The sequence below is a fragment of the Phacochoerus africanus genome, chromosome 11, assembly GCF_016906955.1.
Source record: "Phacochoerus africanus isolate WHEZ1 chromosome 11, ROS_Pafr_v1, whole genome shotgun sequence".
NCBI classification, from domain to species: Eukaryota; Metazoa; Chordata; class Mammalia; order Artiodactyla; family Suidae; genus Phacochoerus; species Phacochoerus africanus.
In genome coordinates, this window is record NC_062554.1 from 106,671,147 (window position 1) to 106,681,888 (window position 10,742).

Genomic DNA, 10,742 nt, shown 5'->3' on the forward strand with positions numbered 1-10,742 from the left:
GCTCTGATTTGACCCCTAGCCTGGGAACCTCCATATGCCAAGGGTACAGCCCTAAAATGCAAAAAAAAAAAAAAAAAAAAGGTAATAGCACATCCAGATCCATTCTGAATAGAAAATTCTGTTTTTATTATAATCCTTAATTCTGTTTTTATTATACTTCTTTATAATAATGTGAATCTTCACTATCAACCCAACCAAAACTCTGCCCCTGGCCTGGTAGATAGAAAAATGGGGAGTATATGAAGTTTGGCAGTGGCAGGAACACAGGAAAGGGAGTTAAATTCTCACCTCAAACAGTGAGAAAACTAAAAACAACAACAGCAACAAAAACCCACCCACACAAATGCATGTTATTACCTTCTTGTTCTTTTTTTTTTTTTTTAACCACGCCTGAGGCATGTGGAGGTTCCCAAGCCAGGGATTGAGACCATGCCTCACAGCTACCAGAGCCACAGCAGTGAGGACACCAGATCCTTAATCCACTGTGCCACAAGAGGACTTCTGAAAGCATGAATATTATTTGGAGATACGGAAATAGCTATCAAAGAATCAGCTTAAGGATTTTTTTTGCTGGGGACTCTTTTCAGGGCCACATCAATGGCATATGGAGGTTCCCCAGGCTAGGGGTCAAATTGGAGCTATAGCAACTGGCCTACATCACAACCCCAGCAACTTGAGTTCCGAGTGGTGTCTGCGACCTACACCACAGCTCATGGCAACACCAGATCCTTAATCCACCGAGCGTGGCCAGGAACCAAACCTGCGTCCTCATGAATACTAGTCAGATTTGTTTCTGCTGAGCCATGATGGGAACTCCAGCTCAAGGATTTAAAAGTGGTTGTCTTTGGGGAGGAGAACCTGGGGGAAAGGGCTGAGGGCTGCTATTTATCTTATTCATCCTTGTGGAACTAGTTGATTCCTAAAACTATAGCACTGACAAAAATTAAAATTTTTAAAAATTTTAAAGGAAACAATATTGCTAAGTTAGGAATCTTCCATTTCTGGATGTACTGTTCATTTTAATGAGATGTTTATAATACACTAGGAGCTCTTTGGAAGAAAAAAAAAAGCCATATTTAGATTTCTTTATATTGGTCCTCAGCTCCCTAGCATCTCCATTCGTTCCTAGTGTAATTATATTACATTACATTAGCATACGACTTTGCCTTTTCCAGAACTCTAATTAAGATTTTAAAGAAGATGTATGCCAGTGGGAATCTCTCATTCACTCTCTGTTAAACACCTTTCCGATTTGATTATAATTCTCCTTATTGATTCCTTCTGGCTTTTGTCTGGCAAACAATGTTTGATTTTTATTACATGAATGCAGTTTGAACTGATCCAGAAAATGGTGTACAAGGTCCAGGTGTGAGATAAATTGGCACAGTAAATAGAAAAGAAGACAGCCATTGGGCAGAAAATAGTAACCGAGCTTACCTCTGCTCATCTGCTTATTAAAAAGACCATGATATGAATTTGCTTCCAATTTATTTTAAGTATTTTGGGGCACCTAATCTACACTTAGTGTTATGATAATAATAACAGCCAACATGCTCTATGCTGGGTTCTCACTGCTTTACCATTCTTCATTTAATTGTTGCAGGAACTCTATGAAGTAAATTCTCTCTCTCTCTCTCTCTTTTTTTTTTTTTTTAAAGGGCTGCACCTGAGGCATATGGAGGTTCCCAGGCCAGGGGTCGAATCAGAGCTGTAGCCACCAGCCTACACCCAGCCACAGCAACGCAGGATCCGAGCTGTGTCTGTGACCTACACCACGGCTCATGGCAACACCGGATCCTTTGCCCACTGAGGGAGGCCAGGGATCGAACCTGCATCCTCATGGATACTAGTCAGATTCATTAACCACTGAGCCATGACTGGAACTCTGAAGTAAATACTTGTATTATCCCCGACTTGCAGAATGATGCAGGAGAGGTTAAGTATGTTTTCTGAATTTCTTTGGGAATGGCAGAGCAGGGGCTTAAACCCAGGGCTGTACGTCCATTATTGCTGTATGTCCCCTCAGGCATGAGCACCAAGGATGGAGCCAGAAAACCAGAGATGAGAAAGGAATAAACTACTCTGGTCCGGCAAGTTCTCTTGTATTTAGTCATCGCACCAATGTGATGAATGAATATTACTTCCTTACATTTGTGACAGAGGTTAGGAAACGCCCAGAGTCACCAAGATAAGCTTCAGCCCTCAAGAAATTGTTTTCGGCTGGGAGTTAACACAAACGAGAGGAACCAGCACAACTACAGATGATGTCAGATGTGTGGCAGAAATAAAAATACGGTAAGATCTCCAAGGAAGCAGCGTCTGGTCCAGGGCTGATGCTGGGAGACTTCCGTCATGAACGAAGCCTGGATGTGTTGATTCTGGATGGACAGAGAGGAGGGGTGAACAGCATCCTTCTCTTCCATACTTGCAATTTTCCTCTTTTTGTAAACATTGACTCTTTTACAAGAGATTGGCTTCAGCATTGACAAAAACTCATTTCCAAATTCCTTTCTTTTTAGAGCCACTTGCCTACGCTTAGAAAAGGATAAGCTTGAGTAGCAGAGCAGAATATGGGAACTCAAGAGGAGGGAGGTTGTTCTCTCTCTCTCTTTTTTTTTTTTTTTGTCTTTTCTAGGTCCGCTCCCGTGGCATATGGAGGTTCCAGGCTAGGGGTCCAATCGGAGGTGTAGCCGGCTCCTTCACCCACTGAGCAAGGGCAGGGTTCGAACCCGCAACCTCATGGTTCCTAGTCGGATTCGTTAATCACTGCGCCATGACGGGAACTCCGGGAGGTTGTTCTCTTAAGGTTAAAGGGAGGAAAGGGGTAAATGCTGAGAGAAAAGAAAAGTCAGAATACAGGAAAGAAAGTACAATTCCCTGGGAGAAGCCCATCTCGAGATAGGACTTGGGGGCAAAGCCTTCCTGGCCCAGACCATTGATCCTGTATGCTCTCGGCAAGGTTTTCATAAATAAGGTGCTGCCACTTTTTTTTTTTTTTTTGAAGAATTTCAGAGGTGTAGGTGAAAAGAAAGCTTTCTCTCAGCCAAGACTTGTGCAGTTCCTTCAGATCAGCGGCACATCAGCTCAAGCTAGGGAAGTACTGCTACCGCTTAGCATTTGGGAGGGAGCCAGGGCGACGTTCCGCAAATATGGGTTCCATCTACTCGAAAATAATTGCCTTTACATCTTGTGACATCTTCCATGGACTCTGCAATGAAAATCAATTATCATCCCTTTTGGTGGGAGAAACTAAATTAGAAAGAGAAGTGATTAGAAACAGAAGGCAGCTTGACGCTTGTGATGCCAAATTTGCTCAACATGTGATTCGAAAGCCGTGGATAAGTTTTTCTGGCCATTCTCCCAATTAACAACCTTTAGCTTACTTAAAAGCCAAAATTCGTGACTCAAAAGAGCGTGCTAGGAAGAAATTTTTGACAGATAAAATTAGTTATTCCTGGCAACATAAAATAACATATACATACACTCATGTACCTTTTTTTGAAATGAAGCTCAAAATATACCAAGATCTAACTCAAATTGCTCCCCAAGCCTCCAACACTCAGGAGAGCTGATGCTTATCACGTGCTCACTCTGTGCCGGGCATTGTGCTTAATTTTCACACCAACATTATGAATTACGAATTATTCTTGCATAACCTTATTTTTTAAATGATGAGGTTCCATCAAGGACAAGCTAAATAACGGTCTAACACCACAAAGGTAGAAAATGATAGTTCGGGAGTTCCCGTCGTGGCGCAGTGGTTAACGAATCCGACTAGGAACCATGAGGATGCAGGTTCGATCCCTAGCTTAGCTCAGTGGGTTAACGATCCCGCGTTACCGTGAGCTGTGGTGTAGGTTGCAGATGCGGCTCGGATCCCGTGTTGCTGTGGCTCTGGCGTAGGCTGGTGGCTACAGCTCCGATTCAACCCCTAGCCTGGGAACCTCCATATGCCGCTGGAGCGGCCCAAGAAATAGCAACAACAAAAACAAAAAACAAAAACAAAAACAAAAACAACAAAAAAGAAAATGATAGTTCGAGGAGTTCCTATTGTGGCACAATGGAAATGAATCCGACTGGTAGCCATGAGGATGCAGGTTCGATCCCTAGCTTAGCTCAGTGGGTTAAGGATCTGGCGTTGCTGTGAGCTGTGGTAGGTAGCAGAGGCAACTCAGATCCTGAGTTGCTGTGGCTGTGGCTGTGCTGTAGGCTGGCAGTTGCAGCTGCGATTTAACCCCTGACCTGGGAACTTCCATATGCCATGTGTGCAGCCCTAAAAAGCAAAAAAAGATCATTTTAAACTTGAAAGATGGGAACTCCCAAGCCAGAATAATTTTATCAACAAAATAAAGTAGTATTGGGTTATAAGGCAAAGTATAAAATAAATATTCATGATTCCATATTGACATAAATAAATGACTGAATAGATGAATAACATGAGAAGAGAGGGAGACAGGTCTCCCTCGCACAAGAATTCCAAGTAATTTATGTAGATAGTCTGTCCTTAAGGAGGTGGAGTTTAACTTCCCACTGTTTCTTTTTTTTTAATTTTTAAAAATTAAAGTATAGTTGATTTACAATTTTTGTCACATTCTGTTCAATTTTTTCCTTTTATTTAAGGCTGCATCTGTGGCATATGGAAGCTCTGGGGCTAGGGGCTGAATCCCTAGCTGCAACTGAGGCCTACACCGGATCTGAGCCACATCTGCCATAGCGTGTAGCAATGTTGGATCCTTCACCCACTGAGCAAGGTCAGGGATTTAACCTGCAACCTCGTGGTTCCTAAGCAAACTCACAGAGACAGTGCCAGGTTCTTAACCTGCTGAGCCACAATGGGAACTCCTATCTTCCTACTCCTTAAGTATAGGCTGCATATAATGACTTTCTTCCAAAGAGTATAGTACAGAAAGGGGAGCTGGGGTGAGGGAGAGTAACTTCTTACAGTGGGGAAACCTAACCAACACCACCTCAGCCAGGTGCTCAATGCCAATATCCACAGGAAGTAGTGCTACTACGGAGTTCCCTGGTGGCTCAGCATGTTAAGGATCTGGCATTGTCACTGCTATGACTCTGGTTACTGCTCTGGCACGAGTTTGATCCTCGACCTGGGAACTCTTACATCCTGTGAGCATGGTTAAAAAAAAAAAAAAAAAGTAGTGCTGCTACTAGGTATCCTTGATATGTGATGAAAATGGTCTATGCTTCTGTGGTTTTCCTCTCTTTACAAACGTATCACCAGTCAAGGTATGAGAAAAATGAGACAAACTGCAACAGAGGGGCATCATATAAAACCCTTGGTCAGTACTTCTCAAAAGTGTCAAGATCATCAAAAGCAAGTCTGGCAAACTGTCACAGCCAAGACGGTTACTGAAGGGAACTTGAATCCCCTGGCTGTGCTTCAGCTCTTTGGAACTCAGGGAAGGCCTAAGAGACCAAAGCCATGTTCTACAAACAGGAAATGAGGGACACACAGGGGCTTTGGTGCCCCCAGGGGGCCATGCAGGGTCCTGCTCGGTTTTAAGAAGAGGCTAAGGAAACATGACGATTAAATGTAAAGTAGTATCCTGGAGTTCCCGTCGTGGCGCAGTGGTTAACGAATCCGACTAGGAACCATGGGGTTTCGGGTTCAATCCCTGGCCTTGCTAAGCGGGTTAAGGATCCGGCATTGCCGTACGCTGTGGTGTAGGTTGCAGACATGGCTCGGATCCCGCGTTGCTGTGGCTCAGGCGTAGGCCGGTGGCTACAGCTCCAATTGGACCCCTAGCCTGGGAACCTCCATATGCCGAGGGAGCAGCCCTAGAAAAGGCAAGAAGACCGAAATAAATAAATAAATAAATAGTAGTAGTAGTAGTATCCTGGAATAGAAAAATAAAGGGGGGGGGGGGCCTTAGTTAAAAACTAAGAAAATCTGATGTTCCTGTGTGGCTCAGCAGCTTAAGGATCCAGTGTTGTCACTGACATGGCTTGGGTTGCTGCTATGACTTGGGTTCCATGCTTTGCCTAAGAACTTCCACAAGCCACAAGTGCAGCCAAACGCCCCACCCCCCAAAAAACCCACAAACCTAAGGAAATCTGTATACACCATTGACTTTAGTTGTTAATAATGCATCAATATTAGCTTTCAAATTGTGGCAAATATACCATACAAACTTAAGATGTTCATTTGGGAGAACGCTTCTTTCTCTCCTCTCAATTTTTCTGTAAATCTAAAACTGCTCTAGGAGTTCCTGTTGTGGCACAATGAAGTGTCTCTGCAGTGGCAGGTAATCGGGTTCAATCCTCAGCCCAGCACAGTGGGTTAAGGATCTGGCATTGCTGTAGCTGTGGCGTCTTAACTCTGGCTCGCATTCAGTCAGGGGCCTGGGAACTCCATATGCCACAGGGGCAGCCAAAAGTAAATGAATGAATGAATGAATGAGTTCTAAAAATAATGCGCCTTTTTTTTTTTCTCTTTCTATGACTGCACCTGTGGCATATGGAAATTCCCAGGGCTGGGGGTTGAATAGGAGCTGTACCTGCAAGCCTAAGCCACAGCCACAGCAGCACCAGATGGGAACAGCATCTGCGACTTACACTTGTGGCAGAGGTTTACTCTGAGCTAGGCCAGAGATCGAACCACATCCTCATGGATACCATGTTGGGTTCTTAATAGGCGAGCTGCAATGGGAACTCCCAATGAGCATTTTTTTAAAAAGTCTCTTGCTTCAATCAGAACCTAGTATTTTGGTCACTCCAGAGGCAGGGGAGAAGCCAGATGGTTCACACCTTGAGTGGACAAGTGTCGAACAGCAGGAGCCTGTCCTCACGGAGATGATCTCTTATAATGGATTTCTTCTCGGGCATAGCTGTATTTGTGGCTTGTTTTTCAGAACTCTGCTTCAGCAAGTTGTGAAAAAGAGAACAGGCTATAGAAGCTCATCTGATTCTAGACATGATGATGGAAGAGGGCCACCAGGAAACCCCCTCAGTAAAATGGGTCCGATTAATCATCTGTGTGGCCTGAATCCTCCACCCATGGGCTGGTGGAGAAGGAAGGTGTATGTCTGCTCTAAGAAGCAAATGACTGGGAGTTTTCTTTTGCGGCAGAAGGTTAAGGATCTGGCATCGTCACTGCAGCAGTTCTGATCGCTGCTGTGACGAAGGTTTGATCCCTGGCCCAGGAATTCCATATGTCTGCAGGTGCAGCCGAAAATAAATAAATAAGAAGCAGACAACTGGACAAGCACTTCACAGCAGAAGGAAACCATCAAGAAATGGAGCACTGACCACACTGGACAAGTTAGATGAATGTGTGCATGTAAACAAGGATGGCTCTGTGTCTCGCAGGAAGAATGAGGTCATGCCTTCCCTCTGCAGGGATCTAGCATGACCGACTCTCAGTTCTCTAAGTACACATGTTTGTCTCATCTTCTCTGTATTAATACAGTTTTTTGTTTTGTTTTTTCTGTCTTGTTTTTTAAGGGCCACACCTGTGGCATGTAGAGGTTCCCAGGCTAGGGGTTTAATCGGAGCTATAGCTGCTGGCCTACACCATAGCCATTAGCAACACCAGATCCGAGCTGCATCTGTGAGCTACACCACAGCTCATGGCAACGCCAGATCCTTAACTCACTGAGTGAGACCAGGGATTGAATCCGCAACCGCATGATTCCTATTTGGATTCGTTTCTGCTGTGCCAAGACAGGAACTCCAATACAGTTTTAATAAGTAAACATTGTGGGAGTTCTCACTGTGATGCAGTCGGTTAAGGATCCAGCATTGCCACAGCTGTGGCTCGGACTCCATCCCTGGCCTGAGAACTGTCATATGCTGTGGGTGTGGGAGAGAGTGAGGGGGAGAATAAGTAAATGTTTTTAGGTTACAAAACTGACTTCTCATCTTTATATAATTAAAATACAAAAAGCTCCAAATTTGAAGAAAAATAAAAGGCTGTGTACTGAGTTTGAAAAAAAAAGAACCTCGTATCTTATGACTATCTCCAGAAATACTCTATGTTTGTATGGGGAGCATCTCCATTGTAGGAGGGACACCCCCCACACCCCACCCCACCCTCCAGCCCCTTGCTCTCTGCACCTTTCTCTCCTCTGCTCTGTTCCCTGAAGACTATCCTTCTGGGCCAGGCCAGCAGGCTCCTCTGCTCCCTGGCTTCTTCCAGGGGCGCTTGGACATTGGAGGAAGGGAGCCTGGGGAAGCACCTACCAGCAGGACGTCAGATGGGATGGGAGAAGCAGGGGTATTTACTGCCCAGCTCCTTCCTCCTTGGGACGGGAACTAGCAGCCCCATGCCTCCTCTGAAAGCTCTGGTTCCTGTCCAACTCCGGCCACCATCTGGGTCCTGGGAACAGCTCCCTCTCCTGCCCCTTCGGGCTAGAACTACTAACTGCTCTTTTCTCGGACTTTAACCCCTCCCTTCAGCTAGACCCGAGGACACTGGATTTCTTGGTGTTCCTTGATTTTCCTTGAGTCTGCCCCCACTTTTGTAAACAGTCCCTTCATTAATGCTATCTCGGTGGGTTATCTCTTTCTTCCTAGGACTCTGATTAAGATCTTATGCAAATGTATGTCCCCTTCATTTACACAAATAGGAGCACACTGCACACATTTTTTGGAACCTTGTCTTTTTTTCATCTATAATACGCTTTAGGTTTCTTTCCATGTTTATGAACATTGATCCACTTTGTTCGTATACCTTAGTATCCCATCATCTGTGGATGTTGTATTTTAAATAGTCTATCAAAAGAGGAGAATCAGAAGCTGAAACTTAGCAGAGAGGCCATGAAGCCTGGGCTGAATCATTAAAGCAGGATTAGTAAATGCCTAGAGTTCCCATTGTGGCTCAGTGGAAACAAATCCGACTAGGAACCATGAGGTTGTGGGTTTGATTCCTGGCCTTGCTCAGTGGGTTAAGGATCCAGCACTGCCGAGAATTGCAGTGTAGGTCGCAGAGGCAGCTTGGATCTGGTGTTGCTGTGGCTCTAGCATAGGCCACAGATGCGGCCCTAAAAAGACAAAAAACAAAAAACCCATGCTATGGTGGGAGGTGAGCTGACATTTTTAAAACCTTGGCTACTTTTAGAGGAGTTAAGAGAGTGGATTTCTGGAGTTCCCATTGTGGTTCAGAGGGTTAAGAACCTGACACAGTGTCCCTGAGGGTGTAGGTTCGACTCCTGGCCTCACTCAGAGGGTTAAGGATCAAGTATTACCATGGGTCACAGATGTGGTTCAGATCCAGCATTGCCTTAGCTGTGGCGTAGGCCTCAGCTGCAGCTCTAATTTGACCCCTAGCTTAGGAACTTCCATGTGGTGCTGTTAAAAAAAAAAAAAAAAAAAAAGGAAGAGAATGGGCTTCAAACTGCTTAGGTCCAGATTCCAGCTCAGCCAGACTGTGTGACCTTGGGCAAATGACTTAACCTTTCTGTGTATCTCATCATCTGTAAACTATTACCGCTGCAAGGTAATACTTATGCTCAGAAGGAGTTTAGATGGGTTTTTTTTTGTTTGTTTGTTTTGTTTTTTTTTTTTTGGCTGTGCCTAAGGCATGCAGAAGTTCCTGGGCCAGGGAATGAGCCCGTGCCATGGCAGTGAGAATGCCATATCCTTAACCCACTCTGCCCAAAAGCAGTTTAGTTTTCAAATACGATAACACTGGGCAATGTGGCACATCCAGGGGGGAGAAAATACCAGGAGCCTCCATCCTGGTCTCTTGCTCCCATTCTAGTCCTTTGCTTCTTTCTCTTCAGCCCCTCTTGGCTTTGTCTTTCCCTCTATCTTCTCTCCTCATCCACCTGTCTTCTCCTTGATAGGCTTTCTCTCTGATGGTATTTAAGATTCGTTTTTAAATGAGGAAGGAGCAGTAGAATCTAGGATTGATTATGTCGTTACTAATTTGTACTTCAATCAATGAGGTATCAGTGAATTTTAAAAGCATTCTTTATAAAGCAAAGTAGATGCCAGCCAGCCCGCCAAAAGGCAGAAACAGCCTTAGTTGATGTGCTGTTGTGTTCCACCAAAAAGGATTGCCTTGTGTGACTGTAGGGTTCGATTTCTCCTCAGATCTTGCAGAGTTACCCTCACTATGGAGAACTTAACTAAGTGTAAGGTATTCTTGGTACCCAAAAGGTAAAACTAATCATCACACATGTAGTAATTAGAAACAATAGAATACATTTTAAGTATCAAGATTTTTTCCCTTTACTTGTGTCATTGAAAAAAAAAAAAAGCACAGCTCCCAAAACCATTTTATTTGGAGATGAGTTCTGCAAAGCATTCAAAGTATTTTCGGTTTTTTTTTTCCCCCTCTCCACCTGAGTTCAGGGATTATCGGCATTTTATAGAAGAAGAAAGGCCCCTCCCCCTCCTCCTGTGACCTCTCAGGGGCTGGGTGCTGACCTTGTTTTATCTGTCTACCTTCGCTCCCTAAATGCTGGGTGGTAATTGCCACATGCTGCTGAGGACTCCCGATCTGCTATCTTCAGATCTGCCCTATGTGGATTTCAACCACACTGCCTTCCTCTTAGTTTCTTTCCTTTTTCTTTCTATGCCGCACCTGCAGCATATGCAAGTTCCGGGGTTAGGGGTCCAATCGGAGCTGCAGCTGCAGGCCGACGTCACAGCCACGGCAACACCAGACCTGAGCGCTGTCTGTGAACTACCCCGCAGCTTGAGGCCACGTCAGATCCTTTAACCCACTGGGTGAGGCGGGAGCTCCAGCCCACATCCTCACAGAGACAATGTCGGGGGCT

General features: G+C 44.7%; 1 pseudogene; it reads left to right on the forward strand.

Annotated features, from left to right (window-relative positions):
• The first annotated feature begins 6,733 nt into the window (after positions 1-6,733).
• Positions 6,734-7,125, forward strand: LOC125112172 (selenoprotein K-like; annotated as a pseudogene).
• Positions 7,126-10,742: the final 3,617 nt, after the last annotated feature.